General features: G+C 35.3%; 1 protein-coding gene and 1 non-coding gene across 21 annotated transcripts in view; one reads left to right on the top strand and one right to left on the bottom strand.

Annotated features, from left to right (window-relative positions):
- ADK (adenosine kinase) overlaps positions 1 to 19,219 on the bottom strand; it is a 506,565-nt gene that overhangs the window by 375,522 nt on the left and 111,824 nt on the right. The window lies entirely within an intron of this gene.
- On the top strand, positions 7,409 to 7,515 carry LOC140632840 (U6 spliceosomal RNA). The gene has a single exon (XR_012030508.1). It is a non-coding gene; the product is annotated as a U6 spliceosomal RNA (small nuclear RNA).

The following is a 19,219-nucleotide window of genomic DNA, read 5'->3' as shown; positions in this document are numbered from 1 at the left end:
CGGGGCTCCAGGATCACACCCTGGGCTGAAGGCAGCGCTGAACCGCTGAGCCACCTGGGCAGCCCTCAATTTGCCACTCTTAAAAATAAGCAAAGAGACAAATATCACCAGATATTTAAAATCTCTACTGTGAAAGATGAAGGCCAAAATAAACAAAAATTAAAAATGACAACATGGAGGAAAGAGAGATATACAATGGGAAAGAAGCTTGAGAAAAATTTTATCTTATTACTAATACCCTCAGAGAAATGACAAGAAATATTGCATCCATGAGATGAGACAAGAACAGATGCTACTAAAAGGCACAACAAAACAAAACATTATTAAACCATTGAAATAAAAATGACAGTGTATTTCTCAAAAACCAAAGTAAAATTAGAAAAGTAATTTAGAGGACCAATCCAAGATGTCCAATGACCAAATAACTGAAGTTCAAAAAACAAAGAGTGAGAGAGAGAAGAAAATAGGAAGAAATCAAGTGATTCAAGAAAATTTCTCAGAACTAATGGACATGATCCATGTCAAAAGAATCCATCACCAATGTGTCCAGCAAAATGGATGAAAAGAGACCCCTACAAAGACATTATCAGGACAAAGAGCCTAAAAGGCTTTGGCTTTTGTAGAATAAAACAAATGTTTCAAACAAAGGATAAAGAATCAGAAGGGCATCAGATCTCACCACAGCAACACTGAAAGCTAGAAAATAATAGAGCATTGTCTTGAAAATACAAACACAATTTTGACAAAAAATAAAAATGAAATTAACTACTGAGACTTAAAATAGCTTAGCACCCCCCCCCCAAAAAAAAACTGCTTTAGGTAAGTTGGTTTTACAATAGCCAAGACCCTAAGCAATAATAGTAAGATCACTCAAATCTGAGCAACTCAAAATATTTCAGTTCTACACAAAGGAAAAAAAAAAAGGAGTTGTAGTTCAAATCAGGATGCTTCCAATTTTCAGTTTGAAATTTCTGACAAGAACATTTAATGTTCATGGGACACTTTCTTCCTACTGAAAATCATGAAAAATCAAGGAAAATGAAAATTGCACTTTATTTTCAGTAATATTTGGGACATATCAGGAAGTATTACAAATTAATGAGGAAAAGATGGGATAATCAATGATGGTATAGGACAACCATAAGTGTACACTGTGAGAGTCCAGTGATAGAAACTCACTAAAAAGAGCCCACAAGATACACTTTTTGAAGATGAGGGGAGTACTATGAAAGGCACAATTCTACTACTGATTTGCCAAGTGAGAACTAAGACAAGAAACTCCATTATCACCACTACCATTTAGCATCACACTAGAATACCAGCCAATGCCATTAAACAAAATGAAGGAAACTAGAGGAATAAATATTAAGAATCAGGAAATAAATCTATTACTACTTAAAACTGTTATTATTGCAGAGCTTAAAATTTTTTCAGAAAAATTTAACAGAAATTTTACAAACAGTAAAAGGTGGTAAAGTACATGAGTAAGAAAAATAATGCATAGAGTCAGGAAATTGCATTTATATAAACCAAAATCACTTTTAAAAGATCTTGATTCACAAAACTTTAAAAATATATAATACCTATAAGAAAATATACTTAAAACACTCCTGAAGGCATTAACAGAATATTTGAAGTAATAAAAGTACAAATCATGCTCTTCTTTAGGAAGACTCGGTATTAATACATCAATTTACTTTCACTTAATTTCTAATTTTAATATAATAATCCTATCAAGAAGAATAGAAATAGGTTTTGTTTGTTTTTGTGGGATGAGTGGTATACATGATAAAATGCTGAAAAATAAGTAACAATAAACTAGGAAGCTCTAAAAAAAAATAATGAAATACGGGACAATAGCCCAATTGAAAACAAAACTTTCATGATGTTTCAATAATTAAACTGTCACACAATAATAAGCCATATCCATGGAACAGGAGAAAAAATCCAAAACAAGCAATAATAAACATGTAAATTGAGATATGACAGTAACATATAATTAAAGTGGTATCTCAAAATAATGAGAAAGAGATGGAGTAGTCAATAAACAGTCTGGAACAACCAAATAACCTACTATAAAAAATAAAACAGGGGTCTTCTGGCTGCCTCAGTTGGTAGAACATGCAACTTTTCATCTCTAGGTGGAAGTTCAAGCCCCACATTGGATGTAGAAATTACTTAAAAATAAAATCTTTAAGGGCAGCCCCAGTGGCTCAGTGGTTTAGCGCTGCCTTCAGCCCAGGGCCTGATCCTGGAGACGCCAGATCGAGTCCCGTATCGGGCTCCTTGCATGGAGCCTGCTTCTCCCTCTCCCTGTGTCTCTGCCTCTCTCTTTCTCTCTCTCTCTCTCTCATGAATAAATAAATAAAATCTTTAAAAAAAATAATAAAAAAATAAAAAATAAAATCTTTATAATAAAATAAAATAGGATCCATACCCCATACTGTGTATGAAAATAAACTATAGGATGGATCAAATAATTAAGAGTAAAAACCAAATTCAGAAGTCTTTAAATAGGGATCCCTGGGTGGCGCAGCGGTTTGGCGCCTGCCTTTGGCCCAGGGCGCGATCCTGGAGACCTGGGATCGAATCCCGCGTCGGGCTCCCAGTGCATGGAGCCTGCTTCTCCCTCTGCCTGTGTCTCTGCCTCTCTCTCTCTCTGTGACTATCATAAATAAATAAATAATTAAAAAAAAGAAGTCTTTAAATAAATAATACATTCTATTATATAACAAAAATAAAATTATCAGAGAAAAATCCAAATTATAACCTTGTAGAAAGTTTTTTTTTTTTTTTTAAGATTTTGTTTATTTATTCATGAGAGACATGGGGGGTGGGCACAGAGACATAGGTAGAGGGAGAAGCAGGCTCCATGCAGGGAGCCTGATGTGGGACTCAATCCCGAGACTCCAGGATCATGCCCTGGGCAGAAGGCAGGCACTAAACCACTGGGCCACCCAGGGATCCCCGACACCTAATGTTCTAAAGTGAAAGAAGATAAAAGGACATACTGGTCGAATGTTAAAGAAAAGAAAGAAGTTGAACTGTAATTACTACCAATTAAAATAGAAAGGAATAGGGCAGCCCTGGTGGCTCAGTGGTTTAGCGCCGCCTTGAGCCCAGGGCGTGATCCTGGAGACCTGGGATCAAGTGCCATGTCGGGTTCACTGTATGGAGCCTGCTTCTCTCTCTGCCTGTGTCTCTGCCTCTCACTCTCTCTCTCCCTGTGTCTGTCATGAATAAATAAATAAAATCTTTAAAAAAAAAAAAGAAAGGAATATTACATAACGATTTTTTTAAAAAAGTTCAGTATACTAGGGAGACATAGTAATTCTAAAAGTATATGCACTTAATAAAAGTCTCAAATATATTAAGCAAAAATTTAAAAATCTTAAAAAGAAATTGACAAATCTAGCATCCCAGTAGGTTTCTACACACATCTTTTTATTATTGACCAGTCAAGGATATAAACAAAAATTGTATGCAAGAAATAACAATTTAAAAGCCAGATCAGGGATCCCTGGGTGGCGCAGCGGTTTGGCGCCTGCCTTTGGCCCAGGGCGCAATCCTGGAGACCCGGGATCGAATCCCACGTCGGGCTCCCAGTGCATGGAGCCTGCTTCTCTCTCTGCCTCTCTCTCTGTGTGTGACTATCATAAATAAATAAAAATTAAAAAAAAAAAAAGCCAGATCATGAGAGGATCATATATAATGACCTAATTAAATATATGGAATTCCTCATCTAACAATTAGAGAGTGCCTATTCTTATCAAGAACACACAGAACATTTCAAAAATAATCAATGTAATGGGATATAAGACAAATTTCCAGAATTTTTAAAAGCAGATTATCACATGGAACCTGTTCTCTAACTACAATGATGTGCAATTTTAAAAAGACATCCTTTTAAAAGTCCTTACTTCAAATTTTCAAACAATTCCCAAATAATCAACAGGCCAAAAAGAAATCTTAAGAGAAATTTAAAATACTTAGAAATGAATGATAAAACACTCTTGCAAAATCTGGATGATATAAAACAGGTGTTTTGAGAAAAATGTATAGCTTTCATTGCAAATCTCAGAAAAGAGAACCTAAAGCTGTAAACGTGTAAGCTAAGTGTTCATATTAAGATTTTAGAAGAACAACAGATTTAACTCAAAGACTGTAAAGGAAAGAAAGAACAAAAATCAATCAAATAGGAAGTAAAGGTAAAACATCAATTTAGAAACACACACGTTAACTACAGATACAGCAGAGATTAAAGAGATAAAAGACCCATGAGTTGCAAGCAAGCAAACAAATGGGGCCTCAGTCCTACAATTCCAAATAACTGAATTTGGCCAACAATTTGAATGAGTGTGGAAGCATTCATCTTTAGAACCCTCAGAGAGGAATGTAATCCTGCCAACATTTTGATTTCAGCCTATGAAACCTCAAGCAGAGAACCAGCAGAGTTAAAGCACATGGTACTAACTTCTGACACAACTCTTGAGATTATAATTGCTGTTAAGCTGCTAAATTCATAGCAATCTGTACAGCAAGAACAGATAACTACTGCATCATCCTCACTTGACAGTTAAGAGCTGCTCCCTAGCCTTTACTACTCCAGGATCCATTCATCCCCTTTGCTATTAGACTCCAGTTTTCTAAAGGCATCTTCCACTATCAGCTTCCCTCTAAAATAAACCGCCACTCTTGAGGCTTCTCTCTATGATGCTGGTGGCTCCCTTCACTCTACATTTCCTTATTGCATTATTGCATTATTGACAAACAAAATGTCTTTCTGGTCTTAATACAGTAGATCCATTCTAGCATGCTCATTTCTCTGAGCCTTTTGATTCCTTGCTCTACTATCTGCCAGACAGCCCTGACATCTTTACTTCATTTCATACAGGCCATCACTTCTCCAAGCTTCCAAGAGTCATCACAGCAGCATATTATAACCAGCGCCAGAGGCCTTTGCCAGGAAGTTAATTGCTGTGTCATTGGAGAATGCTCCCATATCAACAGAGCTTTGGCTTGAATGCTGACCAAAAGCAAAGGTTTACAATGTTTGACCCTAAATCCAAAAAAATCAAAAGCCTTTCCTTCTTAAGTCTTTGGTGAGAAAGACCTGTCATTTTCAATCTATCCTTAAGAATTATTGTGAAAGCTACAGACCTTTTCAGAATAATGCACATTCACAAGGGAAAAAAATTGTATAAAATTTTACAAAAGATTTATAAAAACCTCCCTATTACAATCTGGATTCTCTAAAAGCAGACATTGCAGTAGTTTTGGGTGCAAGATGTTTATTAGGGATCAGCCCCTATAAAAAGAAGGGGGGGAAGCAGGACTGTAAAACAGAAGTCAGATTACAGTACAAACCTCACAAAACCTCAGGCAACCTGGCAGGGATCTCTAGAAATGTATTAGTTATCTCAGGTGTGAACAAAATAGCTGGGACCTTATACCTCCATTTTGATCAGTTGCAGGATGGGAGCTGCCCTGGGAAGGCTGGGGTTTACTTAGGCAAGGGAGGCTTCCAGCAAGAGAGGCAAACTATGAAGGAGCTGACAGATGAAACCTTTCTGAATTCTTTTCTCCCCACAGCCAGGCTGCAATTCCTCCTTGAGGGAGGATCTGAGCTGCACAACTCTATGTCCATATGCTCTATGTCTACTTAGGAACATGTTTTATCCATTCTAAAAATCCTCTCCTCTTTTGTACTTTCTACTTCTACTCTTTTCTACTTCTTCTGATTATACCACTGAACTTTCTTAAGGCAAAAGCCCAAACATATGTAGCCAAGTATGTGCACTATAAAGACCTCACAAGAGGTGTTACTATAAATCACGGACATACTGAATCTGGATGTAGGTAGAAGTCCCACTCCAAGCACAGGACCTCAATTTATTTATCAATTGCTAAGACTGTAAATGAAATAATTAAATAGGAATACTGCCAAAATGATCTAACAGCAAACCAAGTAGTAAACTTCCACCAAACTAAACTGGAATTAAACACAGAATGTATTATAATTCATCCATCACGATAAGTAGTAAGATATCACTATTTGAGGGTTATAAAACTAAGCATTTATAATATTACCTTTTAAATTATAATCAGAATTAGAAAATAAGGCATATTTTTAATGGTTTCATGATACATTGCATTTAAATACAATCCTCCTTCATATGATAACATTTAAGTTCCTACTGTGTGCCAACTGCTTCTTAGGAGCTGGATATAGAAGTCAATAGGACAAAGCTCCTGCCATTAAGGAGCTTCTACATTGTACTTAGAGGAGTCGGATAATAAACAAGAAAACAAAGTCATTTCATATTTAAATTCTATGAGAAGTGTCATTTGAACTAACTAAAAGAAGTCCAAAAGAACCAATAAGGAAAAGCATTCCAAAAAGAATAGACAATATATGCAAAAGTCTCAAGGTAGGAATGAGTACCTATTGAAATAACAAGATAAAGACCAGTGTCATTGAAACATGAATAAGAGTACTCTTCCAAGAGGTAAGAGTTATACTCAAAATTTCAATGTCAGGATCATCACCTTTCCTCTTACCTAATCTATTTATTGTTGTTTACTATTAGAGAATTATGAAAATGCTTGAGATGTAGAGTTGATAAGCAAACACTTTCAGATCGTGCCAGTAATTAGTAATGTTTCCCATCATTTGTTCTACTCCTCTTATATTAAAAAGATAAATCTGGGATCCCTGGGTGGCACAGCGGTTTGGCACCTGCCTTTGGCCCAGGGCGCGATCCTGGAGACCCGGGATCGAATCCCACATCGGGCTCCCAGTGCATGGAGCCTGCTTCTCCCTCTGCCTGTGTCTCTGCCTCTCTCTCTCTCTGTGTCTATCATGAATAAATAAATAAAATCTTTAAAAAAAAAAAAAAAAGATAAATCTATATTTTCATAGAAACTGAAGAAACAGAAATAAAGAATGAAAAATAGATCACATCCCTTATAAGGAAAATTAATTTTATATGTAACATTCAGTAATGCAAAAGATATTAGCAATACTTCCCCTTTATGCAAATTACCTACACAGATTTTGACTGAGTCACATTAAAGACAGTAAACAAATCATTTACACATCATAACATGAGTATAGTATGAATAATTAAGCTTTCCCTACATGTTAAATCTCTCCAAATAATGTAGTATCAATGGATTTGCAGTGTTGGTTGGTTTCTACTCAGAAGAAATAAGTATTTGTTTGCAGGACTTAACAAAGAGAAGATGAAGCTAAATATGACAATACCAAGTGGTTTTGTCATATCAAATAACCACAATTATTAGATAAACAAATGATATATTTAAAACAAAACTGCCTTAAAATAAACCTGAATTAAGGTGTAAAACAAATGCTTTTAGTTTCTGAGCAGGAAAATTTAAATGGCTACTGCTCACTTTGGCAGCACATATACTAAAACTGGAATGATACAGAGAAGATAAGCATGGCCCCTGCACAAGGATGACATGCAAATTCGTGAAGCATTCCATATTTTTGTTGTCTCTCATGAATAAATAAAATCTTTTAAAAAAAAAAGAAAAGGAAAATGTAAATGGCTAAAGTACATGATCAGTAGAATTAGACCTAAAATTTCCAACATAAGAAATGATAATTACTACAAGATACTGTCTCCATGCTTCACATTAACAATTGTCCATGTGGAAGTATCCAAAAAGCCCACAACTTGATATCAGGGTGAATATATGGTATACTAAGAAAACTTCTAAATATAGAAAGAATCCCTATTTATAAGTAGGCTAAGTCACATCAGTTCCTTAATCTAACATAACCAGTCCCTATATATAGTTCTGTTAGACAGAAGATTACAGAGTTATCCTCTACCCCTAACTTGATGGCACACACATTCTACCAGGCTTCTTTCTCCAAAATATTACAGCTTTGATTAGGCTAAAAATTGGTTATGAGAGATAATTTCTCTCTTCTTGATGATCTCTGCACAAGTGTCATAAGAAAATTTTAGCAGTGATGCTATCCAAAATTGCTGCCCTGCCACTTACTTGGTTCTCACATGGATTTGAAGGACCTTAACCCCAAAGAACTATCTCTGGCTGTGGCAAATTTGATCATCAGCATCTATATGCTGCTTTAGACTTTAGAACTCTCAAACACTCGAATTTTTAACATAGAGTCAACAGACTCTATAATTATAATTCATGACACACAATGATACTCAGACTCTGCTGTAAATTCAAAAGAATTTCTATCAATATTTGTTACTGATTACTTTCAATTGCATAGACCAGCAGTTCTCAAAGCCTGATCCAAGAATCACATGGATCTCTAAAATTCTTACAGGGTATTCACAGATTAAAACTCTGTCCTTTTTCAATGTTATTTTTGTACAACTAACTGTCCAGTGAAGTTTTCCAGAGGGTACATAACAAAACATCATTCTAGTGCCTAATGGAATGGATGCTGGTGTATTTTTGTCTTGTTCTGTTTTGAAAAACATTTAAGGTAACATATCTAGAGTATTAATAAGCGAGTTTTCAGAGATTAAATTTGTTCTCCAAACTTCTACTGTCCTCTTACTAGCTATACCTGCTATACTCTAAGTATCTGTGTGAGGTAATATTTCATTCATATATTTTAATCAATATCAATATTTCAACATGCATATTTACATCGTATATTTTTTTTCCAAAGATTTTATTTATTTATTCAAAGAGACACAGAGAGAGAGAGAGAGAGGCAGAGACACAGGCAGAGGGAGAAGCAGGCTCCATGCAGGGAGCCCCACGCAGGACTCAATCCCGGGTCTCCAGGATCACACCCCCGGCTGCAGGCGGCACTAAACTGCTGTGCCACCAGGGCTGCCCTACATCCTATATTTCAATCAGTATATTGCAACAGATTGAATGCAGAAGCAGATGAGACTCCACCTGCCTTCTATTACATTAACAGTAAAGAGATTTGGAAAAATGTAAAAAAATACCAGTCTTTTTACAATATTTTTGGTTTTGGAAAATACAGGTATTTTTCACAAACCTATTTTACTTATGCTACTCATGTTAATAATGGGTTTATGACAATTACCTTTAAATGTATTAATATTTTCAAATGTCTCCATTAAAACTTTTAATTAAAAAAATAAAACTTTTAATTAAAATAATTTTTTTAAACTAAACTCTGTAACTATACCCAACATGGGTTTGGAATGTGCAACTCTAAGATCACGAGTCACTACAACAGATCCAGGCAGGTGCCCCTTTTTTAATTTCTCATATGGTAAATACCAATAGATATAACATTAAGCAATACTTCTGCAGCAATGGCAACTACTTTACACATTGGCTTTGTCTTCAAAATAATTCCTGTTGTTGCATAAACCAATTTTTCATCATTTGTGATTTTTTTTAAAAATTCTCTACTTTTAATAACCATCAGATTGATACCTCTTCTCCTTATTAGCACTGTGTATCCCTACTGCTTTCACACAAATACAATATTCTTAAAAATAAATTGCAATTAAAACACAAGCAAACATAGTACAGAATAAGAAACACAATAACCAATAATAAAATGACAGGGCCACAGCTGTTTACAACATCCTTTGGTCTGATATGGCTTTATTTTGTGTATAATATTTTATATGATGAAATCTGATAAAAAAAAAAACTTTTTTACATTCCACGTTTATATTTGTCAACTATGAATAAAAGATACCAGTGTAACATAACTTGTAGCTAACCACATTCAAATATGCAATAAGTCAAATAATGATGTATCACTATGTTATTTTATAAGGAAAATTAATAGTTCTATTCCATCATTATCAAGAGTTTCATGTATATTGCTAGTTATTGGAAATGTGGGTTACCAAATATCTAATGTTCAAATAGTTTAAAAACCATTATAAGGGTTCTATTCTTGAGAGTACACACCAGTTAACATAAATGGATTATAAAAGCCTTATAGTTGGTGAAAAAAATTATGATAAATATAAGTAATATTTTCTAATAAAGATAAATGATAATTGAAAAATTAATGTTACATTTAAAATCACACTTCTGAATATTATACACAGCAATTAAGCACTTTAATTAAAAAACAAGTTCAAACAATATTTAATCATTCATCTTTCTCTCTTACTGCCAACTTCCTTCTATTCCTCAAACACACGAAGCCGTTTATATTATTTGTCTAAACAATAAAACCATTTATCATAATTTTACGATATTTATTGCTGTCGTTAAAGAAATTTATATTTCCCAAAATAGATTAATTACAAAATACTGTATGAATGAAATCTACACGTTCAGTACAAGTATAAAAATTTAAATAAGGCATGAATAGGACAGTATCTTTCAACTGTCATATTAAGCTGTGATAATAGTAATCTATAAATTAGTAATTTTTAAGGGGGATCCCTGGGTGGCTCAGCGGTTTAGCGCCTGCCTTTGGCTCAGGGCACAGTCCTGGAGTCCCGGGACGGAGTCCTACGTCGGGTTCCTGGCATGGAGTCTGCTTCTCCCTCTGCCTGTGTCTCTGCCCCCTCTCTCTCTCTCAATATCATAAGTAAATAAATAAATCTTAAAAAAAAATAAATTAGTAATTTTTAAAAATTATCATAATAGCTACTACATTTGAAATATTGACAGATTATAGACAAATATAAAACAGCACTGTTGATAAAACCCAAGTATCTGGCTTATAGTCATACTCAGAGGTAAATTAACATTTCTATAATATCTAATATATGCCAGGCACTAGGAAAGGTATTTCAGATACATTATCTTATCTCATCACCAAAATAACTATAACCACAATTTGCCAATAATGAAATGGAGCCTGAAAAGTCACATAACTAATAAATAGCAGGAATGGGACCAAAGTAAAGACAAATTTTAAAGAATGAAATTTAAAAAGTGAAAACAGTTTTAAGATAACTTTCTTACATAAATGACTGTCATTTCACAACTATTCTTTATTCCCAAAACAAGACTCCAAATTTGCTTTTTGGGGAACCATTTCTCCAACACTCTTTTTTTTCCTCTTGTGTTAAGAGATTTTTTTCTCTCCAACTTGCTTAATCCATATATTTCCAGCATTGCTAATTCTATCTCCAACTACAGAAGTAGGTATGTACCTCAAGCCAAGCTAAACAGACCTAATATGATCTAATACCATAACTTTTCTTGGAGCCACTAGAACAGATGCAAAAAAGTGAAAAGGATGTAAACTGATAGCTGCTGGCAGCTACCCTACCTCCAGGAGATGAGAGCCTACTTGGAAAAGGAGCCAATACCAAGATAAACAGAGGAACAGTTGAAGAAGGTCCAAAAACATTATTTGAGCCACTAGATCAAGCTTCACCTGAAATTGGCCATACCACGATCTTTTAAATTATGTAACCCAATAAATTTCCATTTGCTTAAGCCAGTCTGAATTGGAGGATTTCTGTCACTTGTTCAATGTACCTATCAATAAAAACTTAACGGTGTAAACCATCTGCAAAAATCAAATGATGTACTTAATTATTCTCAATCTGCAACCTAAAAAAAATTAACAGAAATCAAGGAACTATTTTTAGTATTTCAAAAAGTTTAATGGAGTTGCACACAGACCTGAAATAAAGCGCATGCAGCTTAATAAAACACTAAGTTCTGGGGATCCCTGGGTGGCTCAGCGGTTTGCCGCCTGCCTTCGGCCCAGGACATAATCCTAGAGTCCCAGGATTGAATCCCGCATCGGGCTCCCTGCATGGAGCCTGCTTCTCTCTCTGCCTGTGTGTCTCTGCCTCTCTCTCTGTCTCTCATGAATAAATAAATAAAATCTTAAAAAAAAAAAAAAAAAAGACTAAGCTCTTTCTGACTACACATCATTTCAATATGGAAACTTCAGTTATCTTGTTTTAAAAGAGTTCTAAAGAGAAATAGGTTTTTATATATAATCTTTATTTTTAAATTGGAAACAAATTGATGTGTACTTTTTTTTCTTTAAGATTTTATTTATTTATTCATAGACACACAGAGAAAGGCAGAGACACAGGCAGAGGGAGAGGCAGGCTCCACACAAGGAGCCCGATGTGGGACTCGATCCCAGGTCTCCAGGATCACACCCCAGGCTGCAGGCGGTGCCAAACCACTGCACCATCAGGGCTGCCCTGATGTGTACTTCTATTTTTTTTTTTTTTTTAAATAAAGATGGTCAGTTCAGTGCCTGTCTTATTTCAGCAGTCTCTCCACTAAGTACAACATTCCTGATGGGAACCTTGCAGTATTCTCAGGCAGTTTCTAAAGACATCTTTGATTCTTTTTTTTTTTTTTAAAGATTTTATTAATTTATTCATGAGAGACACAGAGAGAGAGGCAGAGACACAGGCAGAGGGAGAAGCAGGCTCCATGCAGGGAGCCCGATGTGGGACTCAATCCTGGGTCTCCAGGATCAGGCCCCAGGCTGCAGGCGGTGCCAAACCGCTGCGCCACTGGGGCTGCCCTGATGTGTACTTTTAAAATACAGTTTATCTGAAAGACAAACTTTTAAAAAAGGAAATTTTTCAAAATGATCACTGAAGGACAAAATATGAAAAACTGTATTACTATATTACTTCAAAATATATTTAATAATATAATTCACACCTTTAATAAATCAGCAATTCCAGACTAACATCTTAATTTCTGAATGCCTATCAGTCTTTCTACCCTGAGGCTATTCAGCCTCATGACATATCAAATAAGCAGTCTAGGCTAATGGCACCACCTAGTGTCCTGTACTGGTCACTATTAGACTTACTGTTTCACTTTTGCTAGTGATAAATCTTTCCAAATCCAATTCTTTCTTATTCACTTGTACATACATTGTCCTAACTCTCCTCTCATGCCTCTTTCAACAACTGTCCAGTTGTCTTTGCCAGGTAACTGGTGTTTAACATCAGTCATCATAAGCACTTTCTTTTTTTTTTTTCCATAAGCACTTTCTAAAGTGACTACTATGAGTATCCCATTCACATACCAAGGCTCACAGATCACTGGACAGGCAGTGTGACTTTAAAGCTCATTTTCCTAATTGCTACTCATAAAGCTCATGCTGCTTTTCCTTAATTCTTCATTTCATACTATGGCCAAACCACTTTTTTTTTTTTTTTTTCAAAAAGTAATCATCCAGTTCTAGTCCAAGAAGGCGATATAGGAACACCCTGAACTCATCTCCTTCAAGGAACACACAAGATTATACCTATTTACAAAATGATTCCTCCTGAAGAAGAACTGAGGGCCAACTGAACAGCTTCTAAACAACAAAGACAGAGAGAAAGGCAAAAGAGAACAGCAAGAGAGATGGAGACATGGTCTCCAAGGATGTCCATATTGGATGCTGTAAATTGGCAGCGGGGAAGGATGGTACTGAGGGAAAGGAACAGATTCCTCTGTCTTTAGACACAGAAAAAAAAAAAAAAAAAGCCCTGGATTAAATATGTAACGGTTTTTTTATTCTTTCAAAGTTAAGCCAAGCTTTCCTCAATTACCATCACAGAAAAAAATATTCTTGTTCACATCTGCTAGTTGTACTAATATCATTTGCTAATATTTTGAATTATGAATTATAATCCTCCAGCTTATCATCAGTTAAATCATTTGGGGGGGGGGGGAGCCAGAGGCCTAGCCATGACTGTTCTTTTTATCTTAAGAAAATTCAAATGAAATAATGGCATAGTGATAAAGAGACCAATGAAACAGAATTAGAGCCCAGAAACTAACTTACACACATAGAGAAAACTCAACAAATCACAGTGGACTGATCAAAAAATGGCAGGATAATTGGTTATCCATGCACAAAGAACTTCAGTCTCAAACTCTGCCTCTATGCAAAAATTGTATTCAATTGGATGAAAAGATCAAACTCTATAGAGCACACATAGGAAACTCTTTGACTTGGGATAGGAAGGTATTTCTTAAGGCATAAAAGCATAAGAGAAAAGACTGATAAATTGATTACATCAAATTGTAAAACTTGTATGAAACAGAAGACACCACAAAATTAAAGACAAGTCACACAGAGAACACAGATATCAAAGAATTAGTATGCATAAAAAATAAAGAACATCTACAAATAGTAACTTTAAAATATTCCTACAGAAAAAAAAGATTTAGCAAAGATAATAAGTGGCAATCACAAAACAGGAATCTTTAGGCAAATAAACACAGGAAGATATGCTCAACTCACATTTCTAAAATGTGAGTTGAGCATATTAAAGTTAAAACCACAATGAAATACATTTTACATCTACTAAAACTGAAATAAAGTAAAATTTTTACATATACTAATTCTTAGCAAGACAATTGAGAAAGTGAATGCTCAGATACTGTTGGCAAGCACAATTTTGCAATTTAGTAAAATGTAAGAGGTATGTGACCAACAATGCCACAGGCCCATATAAATCCAAGGCAGCACTGTCCCACAGAGCTTTCTGGAGTAAGAGAAATGTCCTTTATCTGTAATATATAATACATTAGCTATTAGTTACATGTGGCCATCGAGCACTTCAAATATGGCTAGTGTAACTAAGGAACAAAATTAATTGTATTACATTTTAATTAACTTAAATTTATAAACCCACATCTGGTTAGTGGCTACTGTATTGAACAATACAACCTAGAAAATCACTCACATATGCACATAGAGATAAATACAAGAATTTTAATTACAGTAGTGTTCCTAATACTGAAACATTTATAAGTCTTCAACAGAATAAATTGGCATTGTCATATAGTACTATATGGGAAAAAAGAAGTCATGTTAATAGTTATGTTAAAAATAAATATGCTACCATATATAAATCTCAAGAATATTATACTGCAATTAAAAAGGCAACACAGGGACGCCTGGGTGGCTCAGTGGTTGAGTTTCTGCCTTTGCCTCAGGACGTGATCCTGGAGTCCGGAATCCGGTCCCACATCTGGCTCCCTGCATGGAGCCTGCTTCTCCCTCTGCTTGTGTCTCTGCCTCTCTCTCTCTGTGTCTCTCATGAATAAATAAATAAAATCTTTAAAAATGAATAAATAAATCGGTATCCCTGGGTGGCTCAGTAGTTTGGCCCAGGGCACGGTCCTGGAGTCCCGGGATCGAGTCCTGTGTCAGGCTCCTGGCATGCAGCCTGCTTCTCCCTCTTCCTGTGTCTCTGCCTCTCTATCATAAATAAATAAATAAATCTTTAAAAAAAATAAAAATCAATCAATAAATCAATAAGCAAGCAATGTGAAGGATAGACACAGTAAAAAGCACTTACACAATGTTTTAGAACCTGCAAATCAATCCCTCATATTGTTGATGAATGTATTCATATAGTTTAAGCACTAAGAAAAGTATTACAGTTAAAAACACCAAAAACAGCTAAAACTACCAGTCACCTCTGGAATGTGGAGGAGAATGGGATTGCAGAGTGGACAGAAGGCCCTCAACTGTACTGTAATGTTTTATTCCCCACCCCCACCACACTCAAACCCTCAACAAATATAGCAGTGTTAAGATATTGGGTACAGGGGTATTGGTATTGTCCAATTTTACTATGTACTTAAAATGTCACAAGGAAAGTCTAAAAACAACAAAATCCATGCTCCAAACTGTACAACGCAATCACCTGAAGTTTTAGAGATTCAGTTTACTCTTTCTCTCCCTGTCATTCAGTTTACTAACATCCACTACTAAAGACAATGAAGTCAAATTTGTGAAGGTCTAAAAAAACCCAACTGTATTTTCATGATGAAGCATAGCCTATCATTAAAAATGTTTTCTGGGCAGCCCGGTGGCTCAGTGGTTTAGCGCCACCTTCAGCCCAGGGCCTGATCCTGGAGAACTGGGATGGAGTCCCACGTCGGGCTCCCTGCATGGAGCCTGCTTCTCCCTCTGCCTGTGTCTCTGCCTCTCTCTCTCTCTGTGTCTATCATGAATAAATAAAATAAAAAAAAAAAATTTTTCTACTTCCTCGTAAAAGCAGTAAAATTGCAAGGTTTCTCTTTTTCTTATGACTTTTTGACTTCTTATTCAATTCCCCTATGCAGTGTTTGTGGAAATCAAGTATTTAAGCATGAAAAAACAAAGACCAAAAAACAAAACAAAAAACTTTGCTATATAAGAATTACCCTTGGGATAATTCATGGATTCCTGAACCAGGCCATTCAGCCATGAGGTCAACTAAAACATATGTTTTAAATAACATTTAATCTACTTTGCTGAACCCCTTATTGAATGTTTATGTTTTGCAACAATTGAAGAACTCGTAAGGATCACATATTAGGTCTTTCTGCCAAAACATTCTGCTCTCTTCTAGTTTTAAAAATCAAAAGCTAATAAATGTGTTCATGAAAACAGAAACAAACATAGCATTCCATTTAAAGAAAGCCTGTCTCTGAATTCAAAATTTTTCTTGAATTATTCAATCCTACTGTTGAGAAGCACAAAATACATGTTTTATCAATTAGACTCCTACAACAATCCCTGGGACTGTAAGTTCCATGAGAGCAAGTATAGTGTCACACTATATCCCCAAAGATTAAAATAATATGGATGAGTAAATGAAGACTCAATGAATAAAACTATCTATTTACATTTATCATGAGTGTCTAATGTGTTCCACATGAACTTCACTTCATGAAGTCTAACAAACCAATAATAAGACAAAGTAAAATGAAAAACTGGAAATAAACTTGCTTGAAAAAGCAATTCTAAACTTTGAAGCTTTGTATCAGAACTTGAAGTTCAGGTAGGAGAACTTCAAAGCTCCTCTTTATTCTGCCTTAAGGGAACCCACTCTCTCCATGTCTTAGAGGATAAAGAGGATGAAGGCCAAATTCCAATTTTAAGATTAAAATCTCGTGTCTTATAGCAAGGTCTTCTCTCAATGCTCCATATGGCTGGGAACAAGCCCGTCTAAAAAATGTCAAAACCAGGAAAAAGGCTTGGAGTAGATGACTAAGGCCAATCACTGTTAGCCTAAAGGAAAAGAGATCTTTTTCTTGACCCATTAACCCTTGAATTGATTCTCTCATGCTATGTCTCTCCCATTAGAATGCTAAAATTGGAAAGACAAATATCAGGGTAGGAATGCTGGAGAAAATGACCAAACAGCTTTGTCTACAGAATGAATACAAAAGGAGTCTTTGCAAAATATATTACAAATGGTCAGTAAGACAAAAATTCTTTCAATCTCGGCAATATTCAGAGAATAGAAAGCTTTTTAAAACTATTAAATGTCATATTTGCACCTATTACATTGTAACACATGTAAATAAATATACTTAATACTTAAATACACTGGCACAATTTTTTAAAGTCCATGCAAAAAGATTATAAGTTTAAGTAGCTTTGGTAGTGAAAAATTAGAAAAACCCAAAGTATTCATTAAGTAGGAACTGGTGAATAAAAAGAATTCACAGTTCTAGGGAGAAAAGAACAGAGAAATGGTGAAGTAGAAATTATCCAATATGTACAACAAAAATGGCAGGAAGGACACTCAAGTTTCCAGATTGTAAGGGCCAATCACAGGCTCAACAGAGTGAAAAAATAATAATAATAAGAGCTATTCTAAGAAATATTACATAAAGATCTCTTAAAATACCCAGGGAAAGAGAAAATCCTATCTAAGAAATTCCAAAGAGAAAAAAAAATCACATATAAAACCTCAGCAATTAGTGCATCAGTCTTCTCATGGACATCACTGGCTACTAATGGAGCATCATCAAATTTTTAAGGACAAATTATTTTCAATCTACAATTCCATACCTAGTTGAAATACCAATCTAATGTGAGATAGAATAAAGACATTTTATACACTTGCAAGTACTCAAAAGTTTTATTTTCCACTCTTTCTTCCTAAAGCAATCTCTGGAAGATATGCTTTAGCAAAATGAGGTAATAAACTAGTAAGAGGAAAAACAAACAAAAAGTAATTTTTCAAACAAAAGAGCAAAAAGAAAAGTGTAATCAGAGAGCTGTGGAGAGTGAAAAACAAAACAAAAACTGACTGAAGCAGAATCGAGGGAAAGAAGTTGACAGAACAGAGGATTGAGGGAAAGAAATCAAAAGAAAAATATTAATTAAGCTTTTGGGGCCTATATTTAAGTACTCCAAAAAAATTAATAAGCAGTGCCTGAGAAAGCTGATGAAACAGAGAGGGAAATTAGCAATTTAGCCCATAGAAAAGTAAGCAAACGAATAAGCAAGGCAAAATAATACAGGATAGGAGAAAGGACAAAAAAAAAAAAAATGTATTTAAGTAAATAAATGCAATATAATGCCTTATGTTATTTAGTACCTACATAGTCATTATAATAAATAAGATTGTTTATAGGTTTAACCAAAATTATTATATAACTTCCCAAACTTTAGCAAGAGTAGGTATGTAATATGATCTGAATCCCAAATTGCCATAAAAAGGTAAACAGAGAACATCTAAAATTGGCTCATCAAGGAAAGCTGAATAACGATATTAGACAGAAGTAGTATCAGAAGGACTAAACTAATATATTAAAAGTGGCTGTTTCTAAGAGAACTGAGAGTGTTACTGAATGATCTACCACAGCCACTAACTCAGGAAATGAATGGGTTAGTACTAGAGTGCCACCATGGCTAACTGCTCCATCCCTGGGAATCTTAAAAGGGTTGGTCAAATCCAAAGCACAGCTCCTGGCTGGGTTTGCCAACACTTTTGCCAAAGGATAAACTTGTTTCAAGAAAAGTCAGTAACTCAAGAGACAAGGGTTTGGAAAAGAGAATGGTAGAAATTTATTTCAGGTACCAGCAGCCAGGAGAAGTGGCAGGCTCAAGCCTTAACATGAGACCTCTCCACTGGCAAGAGGGACACCTAAAGTTTTATGAGGCGAGGCCGAGGGGGTACATGCAAAAGAGTAGGCAAAGGTCATGATGGGGGGAGGTGGTGGTATGTGTTCAGCCCATGACCAGGGGCAGGGAATAGGACATGTAGGGTGTAGTCTTCTAGGCATCCTATTGCTATCAGGGCTTTTCTGGTCTGGTGACTGGAATACTACAGTCACTGCAAACACCATCAATGCCTAAAAAAGAATGCAATAAGAAATAAACCAACAAAGGATTTTAGTTTGAGCATGAGTTAAGTAAGCAATCTTTTCTATTTCTGTTTTTAGCTGATGGGGTCTATTGTTGGGGCAAGAGGGCTCACTACCAACAAGAAAAGGGCAGGACAATCTGTTTTACCCATATGTAACA

Source organism: Canis lupus, chromosome 4 (genome assembly GCF_048164855.1).
Source record: "Canis lupus baileyi chromosome 4, mCanLup2.hap1, whole genome shotgun sequence".
Lineage (NCBI taxonomy): Eukaryota > Metazoa > Chordata > Mammalia > Carnivora > Canidae > Canis > Canis lupus.
The sequence above is the reverse complement of the archived record's forward strand: the minus strand, read 5'-3'. Positions and strand labels throughout refer to the sequence as shown.